Below are 18,743 nucleotides of genomic sequence, written 5' to 3'. Positions count from 1 at the left end.
ATTCATCTAGAAAGACAGAAATTCCATGAGTACAGTACAGCTAGTACACGGTCGTGATTGGAACCCGGTATTTCCCCAAGGAAAGTCCAGAGCTCATGGCAATAAAAATGCAAAACGGAAAATAAGTCAGAAAATTTGTTTACTCTAAACTGGAGTACACTTTTCGCCTCTTGCTTCTAGAGTTCCTGCACTGTGTGCTGTTCTGTCGCAAGAATCTCATCTGCATTTCATTTTCTTCTTGCTGGATACTCATATACAGTGATCTTCAGATCTAAAGAGAACGGAGAGTAAAATTTCCTTCACACAGGATTTCCTTGAGAGAAATTCCTCTTCAGCAATTGCACATCCTGCTCACCCCACACTTTTGCTATTGTCCTACTTCGAGTAGGAGTGGAACATACATCTCTACTTCGAATCCGAACCACGGTAGGGGCTGGTACAAGTCACTTTTTGAATTTATACAGTGTTTTCATGGAAGAGAAAGATTTTGATTCGTATGGTCTCGATACCACGATAACCTAAACTAAAGCCCAGGTTCAAGTGCACAACCATGAAACAAAGTCCCTACTAATTTTCTGCATCATATACTGCATAATGTACGCAGCAAGAAAGTTAGCTTCGCTGCTTGCTTGTTTGTTTCAAGTGCCTGAGCCCCTGGGTGAGCAAACACGCTCCAGCCGTTGAGCAAATAAAAATGGAGACCCTGATTTCGAGCCATTCTGCACGAAGACATCCAGAACTAATTTGACTTGGTCCAGGAACTTCTGTTAAAAGAAACCTGGTAATTTATACAAGTTGATTCTTACCGAAAATGATTCATAATAAGGATAACAAGGGCTGGACATGTGGCTTGAAAAGAAGATACAAGAAATAAGTACAGAATTTTCGGGGGAGAACCTGTTGTAAAATTTTTTTTTTGAGAAGGATAATACTGAAACATACCATAGGAAAATAGGTTGTCGCTGGTTAACATGCTGAACCAAATTAACCCACTCCACAATTAGTATATTATATCCTAAAGACCTATTTTAAAATTATTCTCCCATCTATTGTAAAGTCTTCCAAACAGTCTCTTTCATGAGTTTCAACCAAATCTTTGTATATATTTTTAATCACTCGTTCTATTAACCAGCACAAAACACCCTGTTCTTATACGCCGGTTACACCAACGTGGTTACAATAAAAATTGTCCGTTAAGTACCATAACACATAACAAGACGGACGCATTAAACTCCCGAGCTGAAAGGAACGCAGGCGATATTAAATTTATTATTTTGAAGTTTCGTCCCAGATAATTGTTTTAACATTGTCAAATTTAATTAAGGCGGTTACTTTATGAAAATTACGACAGGATTACGCACGAAATATTTGTTACTGGGTACATGAATAATCACATTAATGTGCCAGAAAATCGGGAAATATTACAAGAAAGTGTGAAAATAAGAAAAGCTTGTCAAATAATTATAAAAATATAAAAGAAACCTGCGGAAAAGTAGCTTTCCCATTAATCGTGCACGCAAATAGAAAACTTTCTCGCCATCTCTTATCTTCGGTTATCGGGCGAGAACCGAGTTCCGACAGTCGTTCAGAATGCACACAATAATCTGAAAACACTAGTTTTCCTGAATGCATAAAGTGCTAACCGTATTAAACGCGTTTAGGGAAAGAAATGCGTGCGTCACGCATGGATGTAATAGAGCTACGTGACAGGAACCACTGGTTAAAAAGCAACGAACTACCATACTGGAATGATACTGAACAACGTGGTGTAGTTAATTCTGTATCCGATCACTAGCAACTTGCATAAAGACCGCACAGAGGCGCAGACACGTTCAATGTTGGTATTTTCTTCTGTCAACTACACGAGCGTTAAAAATTGATTTCCCTTCCCGTACAAAAAAAGACGAGTTCCAGATGGGATCTTAATGGTTCCTTACTCTTTCTACGGGAGAAAAGACTTCTAGACCTCTTTCTTCTCTTTCCACCGCTCGTTGGCGTACGAAGTTGAAGGAAAAAAGCGAAGAAATTGTTGTAGACCTGCTTCTACCATCACAATTCGAATGTCAAGAAGACGACGGTCAGGTCACGACAAGATTTACAGAACTGAAAAGAATTTCCTATATTTCAAGCAAACAGCGAGTGCTGGAATGAATTCTTGAAGATAAACCAACAACTTATTTCTCAGTAATTCCCTAGCCCACACCTTCAGTTCCTCAGTCACACACTTCCAAACTCGCAATATCGATAATTCGCCCATCGATAACTACTTCAATAGCACACTAAATCGTTCACTCACTAACCAACATATTCGCTGATGTCGCTAGTTCTTCAAACACTCCAGTATCACTCACAATAAAGAACCCGAACGTTCATCACCGTCATAAAAAATCTCTCCACCTGGCCATATTCGGAAACAGATCAATCTAAGTTACGTCTCCATAGAGCATTTATAAGCAACATATTTCACTATTGTGCTCAAAACCTACAAGGTTTGGGTTGTTCGTCTTTGTTAGGTACAAATATTTTCATTAGCACTTAGTTTCCATACGTCTCCAATTATGGTCCTTGAGCAAAATAAAATACCAAATTTCATAGTCGTTCCGAACAACTGGTAGAAATGCAGGTTTTAATACTACAGTCTTCGGTATTGAAATAAAAGGGACAGATTCACATTACCCAATGGACACATTCTCCGCTCTCACGGAAAGAACGCCTGTTAAGCTCCAACAAGCTGCTTGCTGAACAGATGTGGTGGAGAAGATGCCGAATAACCACGGCTGAATATGCAACTTCCTGTTAGGTTTTGACAAAGGTAAGGAATAAATGTAAGACGAAGAACTAGTGTTTTTGTTAACCGCCGTGCAATGACTTACTTAAACAATTGACTATTATCACCTCCTACACAAGTCAACATAAAGTTAAGGGCCGTATTCACGAAGGCCAACCATTGGGCCACACCCTACGCCAGATTAATCCAATCCACATCAACGCATATTTCTTCCGTAAAATATTTTAATATTTCCTTCCTACTTTTCAAGTGATCACTTCCCAAACTTCCTTTTCATATAAATGTTGACCTGTGGAACTTACACGAACGACTATAAGTAGTCAAATAGGTTAAGTGGAAATCTCATTGTCGAAGTTTTACAAATTACATCCAAGTTAAGTGAGGGGGATAATTAACTTTTCATGGACCAGAAACTTCGCAAAATTCAACAGAGCTGCTTGTTTCTGTGCCCCCCTCGGACGAGAGGCAGTGACTGATATTCTTCTTTTCAAGGAACTACTTTGGTTACGAGGAACAAGTCTACTTTATACAGACTTTAAGAGTAATTCCAGGAGTTCAAATATGCGGAAAGTATAACAAGAAACTAAAATGATATTCCTGAAATAAATTCCTTTAAATCCCAGAAATCCAGGTCTGAATTATCTTCACATGTTCTATGTTTTATTCATGGTTTATTTAATGATGCTGTCAGTAGTTCAGTCTACACAGCGTCGTATGACGGGATTATTAATGAACAACAAATTTGAAGTGACATGGAAGACAGTGGCCGTGGCTTAATTTGAGGTACTATCCCGGAATTTGAATGGAGGGACTGAGAAAAAGCACAAAAAACCTCGGTCAATACAATCGGTCTCCGGGCAGAGATTTAAACTGAGAACCTCCGGAATACAAAGCTGGAGTGCTACCCACTAGGCCGCGACCTTTGGTTGTATTAAAAAGTTATATGCTGAAACATGATTATAAACACACGTGTACAGAATGTCCCACGTAACGCGAACCCATCTACTAGCATGCAGCAATGGTAGGCGTTGCTTTCGAACTCATTTCCCGGCAGGTCGTTCGCTGTTTCCTCTGCGGCACGCTTTCTTGACGGGTTTGTCATTAAATGGGACACTTTATACACACACAAATTTAAAATGTGTTTGTATTATGATCTCTCACTCCACGGAAAGAATATGCATTGCTGGAGACTAAGAACAAAGTGCTGAGTAAAATATTGTAACTAGAGAGGGGGGTACAAATAACGAAGAAAAGCACAATTAGAAGCTTCGTTGCAAACAAATTTTATTAAAAAGATAAACGAAGAAAAAATATATGGGTAGAATACACAGCACGCGCGAGGGTTTGGAAATTAATATTAGAGTTTTATTGAAAAATCGCACTGTGCGAGACCAGTTAGCAGACCTCGGGGTAGACACGAGGATGATATTAAAGCGACTCTCAAAATACAGAGTGTTAAAATAATTTCACTGTTTCGGAATAGGATCCAGTGTCAATAAGCTAACGAGCAGTGGGATTCTCAAACAGCTGAATCACTATCTTATTCTCAAGAAGGGCACTGTTGCAGTGTATTTATCGGCGTATTAAGACTGTAGAATATACCTCTGGAATTAAACTCCCTTATAAATTCTTCCTTCTCCTTTTTCAGTAGCAGTGTACTTATATTACTTGCAAGGAAAATGACGTCAGAATATATAACAAGATCATAGTGCCTCTAATTCAAATTCGGCTTTTTCCCATCACTGCAATGATCGTCGGCCTTACAGGCTTTACAGGTATAGCTTATATCATGACAACAGTGTCTCTTATGCCAAAATGTTTTAATAAAATGAAGAAAATTTGAAGAAGATGCCAACATTTGTATAAAAACATAATATTTCTGGGTATTCCAATAACAAAAAATATTTAATATATCGACGGTGCTCTTACGTGTTGTGACTCAAGTGTGGACTACAAGCCCCATATTTAACGCCGCGAGAATTTCAAATCACATAAATTAATAAAGCACTGTTTATGCCAGCGACGCATAGACCGCACGCCTCCGGACTGTTTCTGGCACAGACAGCAAAACAAAGAACTTTTATCATTCATGAGAACAGTGACAACTTTATTCTTGATGACTGTGTGCTTGTGGGGAACTAAGCCGTGGAATGCTCATAATGAGGGCAAGACTCGTTGTCATGGTGACAGGTCGAGGACCATCGCAGCGCTGTTCAACGAAATTTCAGACACATTTAAACATTTATTATCATGCACGACTTATGGGAATGCATACAAGTAGTAATTAAATACTGTAACTTCGAAACACAGCGCTAGGTTTACATTAAGGCAAAGGTCGTTTGTGGAAATTACCAAACATCCGAAACTTACCTTTCATTACTTACAGAACGAAAAATCAGATGTTTTGGGATAAACAGTAACAAACTTCGTATTTGCTTAAACTGACGTCATTAAGACTAGTAATAGCTATTTGTCTCAGCATGTAACACGACTTATCGCTCGAGAACAGATACACCAATTTTCATTAAACTTGGCATGCCGATTTCCTGAGGCCAGGGAGAGATCATAAAAGAGTCAAGACTCCATAAAAGCGTCTTTAGTTCGATCCCCGTTTAAAGCGTTTCTGTAGCTTCGAAACTAAGCATTCGCGCTCGTCACGCATCCTCGTATAATTATGCAATGCGAAAGGAAGGGGGCGAGAAGAAAAGCAGGAAAAGTCAGAAAGAACAAGGAAAAAAAATGCTTTGTGCTTCAATTAACTACGGGGGGAAAGGCGCTACTACTCCAACATGGACTGTCGGTTAAAAAACAAATTATTCAGGTAGCATGAAATATTTACGCGCAATTCGTCTACTCCCATGAAATAGAGGATGCAGAACTTCATCTGGGTGCGGGAAACTGAAATTTTAAACTGAACGGAAAGTTGGCTAGTTTCAAGCAAAACAGGCGTAACTTCAACGTACCAGAAGTAGGAGGTGCATAAAACTGCCTCAGTATGTAACTCAATGGCTGAAGTTGAGAGTTTGTGTGTTCGTTCCTTCACAGCTCGAGAACGGATGTACCGATTTCCATCAGACTTGACATGGCTATTCCTAAGACCAGAAAGGGTCAAACCTCCAGAAGAGTGACCTAAGTTCGATTCCATTATAAAGCGTTACTGTAGCTTGGAAACTAAGCTTGATTCATAATTGCTTGTTTAAAAGTTGAGATTACAGAAACAAAGACATGAAACTCGAAAATTCGACTGTCAGTAAAAATATCTTCTGTAGCTCAAATACTAACCACGACAGAATAACGAAGACAAAACCAAACAAAACCACGTCAATTATCACAGGTAAGCTTCTGGAAACCACTGGTAACGACACTAAGTCGACGCCAATCGTCGCAGCGCCGCTAATAGACGCCTCTAAATAATATTCAACACTAAAATGGAAAACCGACGCAGAGCGTCATGACTTCTCACGTTGCGACGCCCCATAAATCGTCACAATTACCGTAGGTGAACTTCTGGTGAGACTGTCAACCGTGTGGGACACATATATATCATGCTTTGAAGGGTTTTAAAATCTACAAGAAGCAAACTATGCACTGCAAGTAAAGTTGTTTAAAATCGGCCACTTTGGAATTACGCCGTACTTTTTAAAAGACTTGTCTGATTTCTTTTATGTGTAAGCTTCAATATGGAAACACTGCAGCTGTGTAAAAAGTTAATTTTTCCAATGCTATGTATGAGTTATGTCGGTCATAAAAAATCATTCTCTACAGTTATTCAGTGTTCGCAACATAAGTGAAAGAAAATCGTTCTGTCATGTTCAAGCAGTTAAAGCTAACCACTCCCCATTTTGGAACAATAAGCGAGAGCACGTTGCCATGGAAACATACTATCAGAATAATGTTTCTAGCCCTGAAGTGGAGACGGAACAAGTTCTTCCGTCGCTGTACAGGTCTGATAAACACATGAAGCTGGACAGAGGAGCGAGAGGAAATCTCACTCGCGCGTCTGGCCTCAGTGAGAGGGAAGACACTTAATCGCATTAAAGGTGGCCACTAAAATTAGATTGCCATTGGAAGGAAATCCTGGATGCACTATTTCAACTTCTTTGTCTGCAGCAGAAAGTTTAGCTGATACATTTCAAGGAATAATTCCACTACCGAGTTCAACAAGGGCATAACTCAAGAGCTTGGAAGAAAATAAGTTCCCCCCCCCCCCCTAGATTGTTGCCGAAATGCATGCCTTTGACCTCAGTCAGAAGCGCAGATTACCTAACTGGTTACACGAAGCACAGCCTTTGAGGATCAAATACTTACTCAGCTAGTCAAGACATTCTCCACCTCATGAACCTGACGGTCCATTACTCTGTTCGCATTATCCCTCCAACGAGTCATATCTTGATCCAGATCAGTCCGGTCAACACCCTACCAACCCATTTGAAGATTACTCTTTCATCTTCGTACTAGCTTTTTAATTTCGTTCTAATTCTAAAAACAAGTAGGCTGGTGTAGGCTTTGAAACGAAAATGAACGGGGTTCGAATCTCTGTCTGGCTAGTAATTTATAATGACAGGTTTCGCTTAGCCTCTTCGACAAAACTTCTGATCAGAGATGACGCCCCACCCAAAAACCGGGTTCGGCCTGTCGCACATTATCGCCCACGGAAATAGATATTGCACCGTAAAATATATATGAGAGACTACATTAATTATTACGTTGAAATGTAAGTACTGAGAAACAATGCGATGAGTTTTCAGACAGATTCCCGCAAACACTAAGACGTGTTCATGGCCGTTTATTCTTCTGTCTTCTTGAAGCACTGGCTACCGGCTCAAGTCTCTCTATCGCTGCAAATTGGATCAGCTCTCGAGGAAACTTGTTTCCGAGTTTTTGTGTCTCGTCAAAACTTCAGTCGGGGGCACTTGAAACTTGTATTTGAACAAATAGCAACTAGTAAGTCTGTCTTCTTTTCCTTTAGTTTTGAGACACTTGAATTTAGCGTACTCTGACATAATGATTATCCCGAATATTTCAACAGAAGCAGCTGGAAATACGCCCTACGTGAGAAATTCGGATACTGCATAAGCATCATCGCGATTTAACAAGTCACTTAGTTCTTTTACGACATCGACATGTAAGGGGCTACAACGGACTACCTGGGTACTGATGATGGCGCGTATAAGGACTGTACAGGCTTGCAGAATTCTGAAGAGGTAACCCTTGGAAACGGCCACATCGTGTTGAGCCGTACGACCGAAAAGGGTGACATTAATCTGGATCATACTGGTGTTAAACCCTTGGGTGTTGGGAACAAGACTTCTCAATGCCGTTTCATCTCGCTCTGACTTCGGAGGAGACTGAAGAAAATTATTTTTGTAATACATTTAAGCCAGGCGAAGACTGAATTTTCTAGTCAAGAGAGGCTCGGGAGTTCCTATACATGTCCCCTGCATGTAAATGTTTTCGTAAATAATCTACAGAAAAAAAATATACATGTTAAAAACTTTTGCATAATTGTGGTTATACGACAACTGTCCTCAAAATGGAGAGTCACGAAGCACCTCAGTCAGGAACAGCGAACACACGTAAGCGCCTAGACCACATAAAAAACAATCTTCGGGAAGTTCTGCATTGCACGTCCCGACAATCGGTTAAAGTACTGGGTCACAGAAATTCCTACACTTACAGGTGGCCGAAAACGGCCCGCGACTTCGGCACTCTCCAGAGCCGTCATAATCTCCCACCAGAGGCAAGTAGTACTGTCCTTTGTTATTCCACTCAAGAGCCCGTCTGTTATGAAGGCCTGACGGATAAGTTTTGGGCTTAAGCCTGAAGCGTTCCCATTAGTTCTGAGCTCCGCTATCAGGTGAGAATCCCAAACAAGGATAATCTGGGCTTTCGAGAGCCACTGGTGCATGAGGATGGCAGATTTCCAAGCCTGACTTAATGCTCTTGTAGTAAACGGCTAGGGAGTACTAATAGAAATTGCAATGACAGATTTAGGAACGCATATTCTGCGTTCAAATATTGCATTAAACTGCCTTCAAAAGTACGGCCCGAGAACCTGCAATCAATTTTCAACATTTTTATTCAAACGTCTTCGCATAACGAAAATAACAAATAACAACCACGGCGATCAGGGAGTGCAGATCCAGGAGACGAAGTAATTCAACATACAACTGTACTAATTAGTCGCGTTTTCTTAGAACACAATTTTGTTCCGTTTATGTCTGACTATGAATCACTTCTAGTGGAAGAATTAAAAGTTAGATCAGATACGTCAACAATTTTCTCGGAATAATTGTAATTTACCAAACACGTTACATAACTTTTTAATGCAAAACAGACCATATTTGAATACCGGCCATTCTGGCGAGCACAGAATTAACTGATAAAGCAGTCCACTTGTAAAATTTTAGACCCCTGCAACAGATTCCAAGGTGACGGTAACTGAACTGTAGTATTTTCGCAAAATCTTATGGACATATTAAGGAAGAAATTAGCAAATAACCTAGAGAGCTGGTTAACCAACCATCAAGGTAAACCAATTAACCAATAAACCAAACTCATTACGAAAACACAGACAAAGCAGTAAGTAGCACATAAATACCTTAAAAACTGATAGCAAATGTCTACCTCTATCACTTTTCCTTAGACGACTTCGAGTCTCAAAATACATCCTAGAAAAAAAACAAGCTCTCCATTCTAATGCTACAGGCAACTAACGTAGACCAACTGTGGTCTTATCCTACCCACAATTTCTGTCAATCAGCCTGTTATATCGATACGCTGGTCTTCAACCATAATACAACTCGCAGCAGCAACTCACAAGATCACAATCTAATCTCACATCTATGTGAAAACCTCAATCCCACGTTTCTGTCAACTACACTCACTTCCCGGACAAAGTGGGAAAGAAGACACGGAGGTCTACTTAGCAAAAGCTAGTCCCGTACCGTCCTTCCGAGCCACAGTTGAAGAGGATTGTAAATATCAGTATCCCTAGAGAAACAGACTGGCAAGAGGGACCTGTCTGCTGAGAGAGATCAAAGAAAGAAGCGAACGAAACAAGTAGTAAGGGAATAGCAAGAGAAGGTGAGGAATACGGAAGTTATACATTTGAAAGAAGAAAAATGTGCACTAGAATCTAGAAAGAAGTTACTGGAGGTTAATCACGGATAGAACTAACAGCTTCCGTGTAGCATCCATCCGACTCGGAAAACTTACAAATTTCTCAAGCAAGCAGCATTTGAGAAAATTTATCGTCCGCACTAGGTTTGATCTGAACTGTAGCCCGAAGATAAATTAAAGTTGTATTTAATTATTGAACGGTAATCTATTTTAAAGTTATGCAATAACTATGAATTTGCTAGAGATTGATCAGAACAATAACCAATTATACAACGTTAATTTGCCGATGTTATTCTGCCATTATATAATCTTTCAGTCCGAGGCGGAAGTTTTCCTAATACGTAATTAAGAAAGAGGCCGGTTGGGTCACAGAGCACTGCCACTCACAGATGTCGAACCCAGGTCTTCCAGGTTGTAGCCTTGACGTTCTAGTGACTCAGACATCCCATACATTTATTGTTCCTTCTGCGACAGAAAATTGTTAACCTTGAGAAACTTGTCACGAAAGTATTTCGTCTCTGACTACAACCGAGGCAGAGCAAGAGGGCGGGATCACTCATTGCCTGTGTTTCTTCACCTTCCAGGTCGTCGGACGTAAGACTGCCATCACCGATTACAGAGCAAATGCCTCTTTGTTAGTAAAACATCAAGAGAAAACGTAGAGACCTTGTGTGCTACAGGAGAAAAAACCATGAAGAAGGTTGAGGTCTGGGCTCGAAACCTTAGCTTGCTGATTACAAGGCACTCAAGCTAACACTGTTACTGACTAAGGAAAGAAACTGCAAGACATGGAAAGAGATTGAAGTTTAAGTACTCGATCGATACCGAGACATCTTTATCACGCAGTACAAGAGCTTTGATAAAAATTCCACTCTGAGACGAGGAAAAGTGTACGACGCATTTGTAGGAAGAAAAGCGTAATATTAAAGTTACCTGTCTAACTGATGGATTAATGGACCAAGCAACTGTCCGCTTGGCCTCTAAATAACTATTTAACTCTGATGAAGTAACTTGTCGATTAACTGTCTGAACTTCTAGTACTGGAATCCGAATGTTCAAGGCCGCTGGCACAAAAGGGCTGAATACAGCCTTAGTCTCTTAAATCGGAATAAAAAAAAATAGTTCTCTTCAGCGTTTCTATCGGAGATAAAATTCGAATGCATGTTTTGAGCGCCCTATACCGCATATTGTAAATTCAACAGTGTGTTTACTTCGCCTGGAACACGCTAGTGAAGCCTGACACTTTCTTCCTTAGCAATTTTTCCTTTAGATTTATAGTTTAGATTGGAGACCAACGTCCAAAAGAGTTTCCTGCAAACCGCAGTTCGTCAGTGGCAAATATCTTACCAAGAAATGCTCCAGTGAAAGCATAGGAGTGAACATACTGCCACCTTTAAAATGCTGTAAAAACAATATTTTCAAATTTCAATTTTTGCGAAGTCTCAGGAATGACAGAATTGTTCCAAATATGTTTTTCTTTTTCGCCACCTTTACCTCTCAATACGACTAATTGCAGACATTTCCTACTTTCAATGCTGATATTTTCAATATATTTCAATGTCCATGTTAAGTGGGTCCCTTTTCGGCACGAAATGGCGCAGTCTCAGGTAACGGATGGAGGGGATGGCCAATGCGTTGAATGCGCAGTCGAGGACACTGGACATGCTACGAAATATTGCACCTGGCCTCGGATGTCGGTAGATTCATCGACACAGAATCTCAGTAGGATGTATTATAAATCCTTCGAAAAAGTAACGACGTTCAAATATTTGGAAACGACAATAATAAATCAAAATTACTTGCACGAGCAAATCAAGACCACATATAAACTCCGGAGAAATGTTTGCTACAACTCAGTTCGGAATCTCCAACCTAAATCGTAAAAATTAAAATAAATATAAAAAGAATTCTTAATGTGTGACCTCTCAAATCGAGAAAGATCGAGAGAAGGTGCTGAAGAGAGTCTGCATCTAAGAAAAAGGAAGTGACAGGAGAAATGGCGAAATAAGTCAGCCTTGAAGACGGAAGCCAAAGCAAAGAAGAATCTTAGGTCACTTTTGCACGCAGAGGCGTCTCTACTTCCCCCCCTGCTACATTAAGTAGTAGAGAAACGATTACCTAAACGGCTTATACGTACCTCAACGGTATTTTTAAGCCATCTGGTTTAGAGGACTTAGTAAAATAGAAAGAGGATTTTTTGCGGCCAAAATGTTTGTGATATTTCAACTTGGAACCAAATCCCTTTCAGGCCAGGGACGGATTTCCATTGATACTTGTTCGAAGTAAAGGGTTCAGGAGTGTGTAGATGAGCATTTACAGCACAGTTAAGATATTGAGGTGACTGGAGGAAAACGCTTTAGAGGGACATAGAAAAAGTTCCTGTCGCATTTGAACAGGAATTTGAATGGAAATGTACAATTTGTGTTCAGAGTTTGTAGAGAAATCGGTGCAGAGTGTTAAACCGAGCCTAACAGAGAGAAATCATGTCTCCTGTAAAGCAGCACAGACGATGTAGAAAATTATATCACATTATGCTACTATTGACAGGCAAGAGGAGTGAATGCAAACAAATACGGAATATTATATTAAGATAGACTGCGACCACTTCTACGCCCACCCTTCAACATTTCACGTGTATTATCACTGCCTTTGCTTCGAAGTTACGTACCTACGTACTGATCTGTCATATATAATTTAGAAAACATTAAAATCAAACTTAATTAACAGAGGTACAAAGAGAAACTCCTGCAGCGTTAAGTGTCCGTTAGCGTGTTTCTGCTACAAAGCAATCAATGAATTTTGACGAAATTTCGTACGCATCGTGTACAATGAAGAGAAGAAACTACTTTTAAGATTTATGCATAAATGCGAAGATAATGTTAAATGCACCTTAAACATTTTACAAGAGCCAAAATGGACTTTCTGCTAAAAGCTCTTTAGCTCTGTCCATCTCTTAAACGGAAGTACATCCAGCTTCCGGAACGCAGTGATCTGTTCGTACAATACAGGACGATGGATACAGTCCAAAAAACTGCCAGTGCCAAATGGACTAACTACTGTCTTATCCGTCTGTAAAATAGAAAAGAATTTTAACGAAACAACTATTACATTAAACGTTTTAGTGTCGCTTATGGCTTACGAGTCACTCGTTTAGCGCCACACTTCAGTCACTTTAAAATGATGAAAAAATTTAAGAATGCTATCGATCAAATGAAACGAAGCATATGCCAGTCGATTGAAGATATTAATGTGGACATATAGTATTTTATGGACTAACAGGTTCTTACAATGCACTTCCTATCACATGTTCAGTCGAAACGAATTTATTTTCTGTCAATCCAAACACAACAAATTGATTTTGAAGAATATTACATGAAGGTTTATATAGCCGAGGCAAGTTACAAACACCAAGTAACTTTCCAATAACCTCGCCTATTCTTCACAGAATAAATAACAGAGAGGTTTACTTTTCATGTTCGCCTTTTAAACCAACTGTAACTCAATACATCTCTAAGTATTTGCATGTTACGCACAGTGACATGTAAAGTTCTTTTCACAACGGCGGTTAACATGACAACTGAAAATGAAATGAGGTGAGCAACCTGCCAGTCTTCAGGCCGACACCTACTAAAAACGAGGCCCGGGATACCGAATCACGGTGGTATCGCCAGTATATCTGTTGTGGAAGTGATGTCACTACCAAAATTTATGTCACTTTAAAGCTTCATTTTAAAAACTTTTCGTTTACGAGTTTGGTTTTTTGGGCCGTGACACCGTGAAGAACAACGTTTCAGAAAAAGCATACCGTCTCAAATATTGAGGGCCAAATGCAGTACGTGCCTCCGTAACGTCGGTATATACCTACGAGTTTAAGCGGAGTCATAATACAGAAAACATCGTCATCCCCACCTTCACAAGAACCCAAGGTGTAGTAGTTTTTAATCAATTCACCTTTGTATTAGAGACGCACTGAGTTTTCTGTGAGGTAGTTACTGAGTATTTAAATACTGTTTCATGAGTTTGGGCTACAAAACGTTAATGTACGAATGTTATTTTGTAACAAAAGTCCATCAAGCGACAGAATTTAGTTGAGAGATCGTATGTGAAAATGAATGTATAAAACTAAAACGAATCTTAGAAACGCAGGTCGTAATATTATCAGTTACATTAAAATGACTCAGAATTCAATTCCGTGCTTTTCCAGAAAGGAAACGAATCTTTATGTTGCTTTAGAACCTGTTTAAATCTCACGTAGTGTTACGTGCTATGGACTTACGAAGTAATTAAGCCACAGTCAAATTTTTAATTAAGAATGAGCAACAATTCGAAAGAAACTACACGAATAATTTTAATGTCGTCACAATTAATGCAATATTTTGTTTGGATCTAAACCTAAACTTGTAAAAGCAACACAGAAATAAAGACAATTCATAATGTATTCAAACAACGAAAACGAAGCTTTGGAGGTACACCAGAATATCTGAATATATTACTTAAAATCTGCGAAACCTCATATACCCTCTGATTTCTCATTTAATTATGAATGGCTTTTCCTTTCAATTCCTGAGGGCGTCTCTTCATCACGAAGTTTAGCAGTTGCTCCCACGAGAGACGATGCGGCAAGACAGAGAAGTAACTGCTACGTCATGCATAGACCTAAACCCACTCGTTCGATTACATTTAACGAGAGAATTCCCGTGTCGTCAGCTTAGAATTTCTAATGACCTACCCTTACTCTTGATGACGGAGATAAATATTAGCCGTTCTGTTCGAGCCTGCAGCCAGATAGATATCAATGAAGCCGAGATGTATATATAAATAAAGTATAATCAGATCGAGGTTCAAGCAACGTAAAAGATCGATCTATTAACCAATTATTTAAAAAGTCCATAACACTACTTTCTCGGTTGATGTCCCAATGTTTTATGAAAACCTAATGTTCGTTACACTGTTAACAGAAGCTCGACTTTGGTCTCAGCACAAAGAAACTTGAATGCGGTCATTCCATCACATCTCTAACCGTCCGAAATCGAATCTCTGCTAAATAACGCTTAAAAAGAAAACGAATTACTAAAAACAATCAATAGTAATATTTATACATTCAGTTTAAACCTCAAAGAGAATAACGTGTCTCCATGACGACAACTGGTAAAAGCTGTTTAGAGAAATAATTGCTGTTTATTCCCAGAATCACACGAAACAATTGAATACACAGCGTGTGGGAAAATGCAGATCCAATAATTGTTAAAGCAGATGGTGCATATAGTTACCACCTGACTTAACAGGGCTGACGCCCCTAACATGAAACTCCGCACCGCAATGTTGTGGCGATAAGGCCGTGCTAAGATATAAGGAAGTATATGCATGCAGATATTAAATGCAAACTGTTGGAATATGTCCGGCTAACTCTGTCATAATGCATCTGGTGATGAGACACAGGATTTTCGACACTGAAACTCGTGTTCAATTCCAGAACAATGCACGTGGGATCTGCGATGGACAAAGCACAACAGGGTCAGGTTCTATGTTTGTGAGAACTGCGTCACTCAGACTATCGATCATCGCATCGCCGAAGCCCTCATCTGTCGATCTGTCGCACTCGCTGACCCAGTATTAGCTTCAAAGTACTTCGGTTTATAAAGAACGCAGATAAATTAAAATAACCAGACTACATTAACATAGTTTTCTAAATCACTGTCACACGGCGGTCTCACTGAGTTCAAGTTGCCTTTTTGTACTTAGAACGCATAAGAACTAATGTATGGTGGTTTTAATGGTCACTAATTGTGCCACAGCTCTGGAATTAAAAATATTTTGGCCACTAATTCAAGCTGTAAAGATGGGAGGAACTAATCCGTTTTATATTTCGTGGTGGTGCACCGTACCTCACCTCCTTAATTCCGTACTTCAGTACTCCTCTCTCCCCCTGCGTTATTAAAATTACACTTTACTCCTTAGTTTAAAACAATTGTAATACCGTTCGGCGAATCGTAAACGTGAACACTTACTGTAATCTAATGTAGTGTAGTGCCGTATTTTTCGATACCGGATAAAACGGGCTGTGCTAAAAGAATCTCTTAACACGCGTACTTCTGTCTGTCGCAAATATTAATGCGACGTTCAACTGAAGACCGATGCTACGGATAATAAAAAAAATTAAAAAATAAGACTGCAACTATTTCAATCCTGATCTATCATAAATTCTAATATTTCTGAAGAAACGAGGTAAAAGATTTAGAACCTTGTTGCATCAAGTCGTTCAATAACAGTCATTACACACTGTATCTGCTGTTCCTCATTCAAACAGGCAAATATAAGCATTTATACGCGGCAATTTGTCTCCCTGCTTGCATCCCCCCCCCCCCCCGCACGCGTCTACTTCATTTTGATTTACATTTTCTACACCATCACCTCACTCCTTCCATTCCTCACTAATTTGAAGTTAAATACCTGCAGGTTTACTCATTCTCCAAGTGCTAGCATTTCGCTACTCCCTTATTCGCTCTTCATTTTCATCCGGTAATACGTCATTATGATATTGCACGTCCGAAAATGTTGCCATCCGTTTTCAAGCAATTTAATCTATTTCTAGACGAGGCGTTAATTGTTCCGACAGCTACAACGACACACAAGTAACTACGGGCCTACATGTTCGCTTCAAATAACACACGGAAAGATATTTCCACATGAAAGCTTACACTCTGATAAAGGGCTTTGCGCGAGTGCGCATCCTACTTGTATGACTAACATAACAACAAGTATCTCTCCTGCATCTCTATCCGACCATCGTCTTTCTTCTACTGGTATGAATTTCTGATAATCTTTACAGATATAAATGAGTGAATTAATGCACAGAATATCACGAAGGTAACGTTACTTCGTAGTTTTCACTAACAAACATCTATCTAACAACTTGCGTTAGCGGTAACACTTCAGATGAATCCGAACAGATCTGGTAGGACGCTGTTGAGGCTTATTCCACGACACAAGTGACACTGAAAGCAAGGACTCAAGTCACAAGTGTCGGTTCCGACAGAAACAAGACGAGGGCAGAAATAGAGGCATTCCCGCTGTGATAACCCTCTCCGCGAGCTCTTACATTCTTGAAGTTTAATTTTAGTCTAGAACTCGAATTCTGTATCATAGAATGACGTTAATTAGAGAACAAGAATTTACTTTAGTATCAGGCGGTTTCATGAAACCGGGAACTGTCATAGTAACAAAACCTCAGGACACTGAAGCCACGAACCGCCGAAGTCCTCTGAATCGTCTGTTGTGCATCATCGAGCGGGCGCCCTTGAATTCCAAGCGTCCCAGATATGCTCAGCATTCCCTGCCCTGTTTGAAGCATAACATTTCGTAGGGGTTCTTACGCTGTCGAAAACAACTTCCACTGCACGAGTTTCGGTCAGACTTTCCTTAGCAGCTCAATCCTTTGAAACCGAGTGGCAAGTATATGTACCACCTGCTTTAACGATCAGACACTCTGCATTTTGAAAACAAAGTGTATTTATGGCTCCCTATGATTCTCGGAATAAACAGCGATTACTTAAATAAACTGCATTAACCAATTTATCATTGTCACAGAGACGTGTTTTATTTTGGGTAGGAACAGAATTTTCAAACAAGATTTAGAAGAGTTTTTTGTATAAAAAATCTCTTTTATTTCCCTAATTTCCCTCTCTATATTTCGGCTTCATTTCTAGAGGGTTAATTAATTTCATAAATGTTGTGTTCTGGACATTAACATCACTATTTTGTAGAGAACATATTATATTCCATATAACTATAAATTCTGAACCGCCTTATCTTTCGTACGTCATGATATTCATATCACAAAATTGTGCTCAGACACTCGAGAGATTCGTGTCAATCTCGAATACACGAGTTGTGTCACAATTCCGTCGTTCTAAAGTTTTATATTTTTATTCCTATATTCTGCGGACAGGATATGAAACGTCTATCACAAATTTCATGGCACAGGCACTTTCTTCACGAATTCAAAATGATTATCAGATGGTGAAGACATTCTGTGATTTTACGAAATTTTCAAGTACAGGCTCACATCCATGACACCTCGCCACTGTGCCCTAACCTTAGTCAGATGAATGCAAGTTCACACACTGTTACTCTAAGGCGCATTTTATCATCTGCATCCAGTCTTTGCCTCATTCTTCTGCTATAAGCTCTTTCAGTCCGTCCCTAAAATAACAACCTGGTCCTCCCTATAAGGAATTCCGAAAAAAAATAATTTGGACTTTCTGAACTATTGTTTAATTGTTAACTCTCTGGGCTGAGCAACATATTAAGCAAGTTCAAAATAAGCATTCAACTTGTTCTTGAGGTGAGAGTTCATTAAGTGCGAATATCTTCCAGAACATGATTAATCACCTTTCGCGACACAAGAACGGACGAAGAATGTGAATGAGGGTGGATGAAAACAGTTTCTTGTTGCTATAGCCACCAGCGTTTTCTCTGTTAAGTACCTTCAAAGCTGCAGTAGACTTCTCTAAATGCTGCCTTAAAGTGGGATATTCCTCGACTTGTACTGCTGCTGCTGCTGTTATTGTTATCATCATGAACTCTAATATACCTACAGTGCAGACATTTTCTGTGCAAACCATTTACAAACACTGTTTGAGCGGTCCACTTTCTCTTTGTGCCCGTTGATTTTATACGAAGTATAATTACGCACCCAAACATGTCTTTCTAAATATGCAGCTGATATGCGTGTGTATGCGTTTTATACACACGCGTGTTCGTTCTTTTGTAATCAGCACACCCAGGCTATGTGATACAGGTGCTGTTACGCATTTACCATCAGCAGGAGATT

At 39.6% G+C, this 18,743-nt stretch overlaps 1 protein-coding gene across 5 annotated transcripts in view; it reads right to left on the bottom strand.

Annotated features, from left to right (window-relative positions):
- Positions 1 to 18,743, bottom strand: part of LOC110838906 (uncharacterized) — a 253,543-nt gene that overhangs the window by 106,590 nt on the left and 128,210 nt on the right. The window lies entirely within an intron of this gene.

Source organism: Zootermopsis nevadensis, unplaced genomic scaffold, assembly GCF_977971745.1.
Source record: "Zootermopsis nevadensis isolate Lab colony 2312 unplaced genomic scaffold, Znev_1.0 Znev_ptg000029l, whole genome shotgun sequence".
Lineage (NCBI taxonomy): Eukaryota > Metazoa > Arthropoda > Insecta > Blattodea > Termopsidae > Zootermopsis > Zootermopsis nevadensis.
The sequence above is the reverse complement of the archived record's forward strand: the minus strand, read 5'-3'. Positions and strand labels throughout refer to the sequence as shown.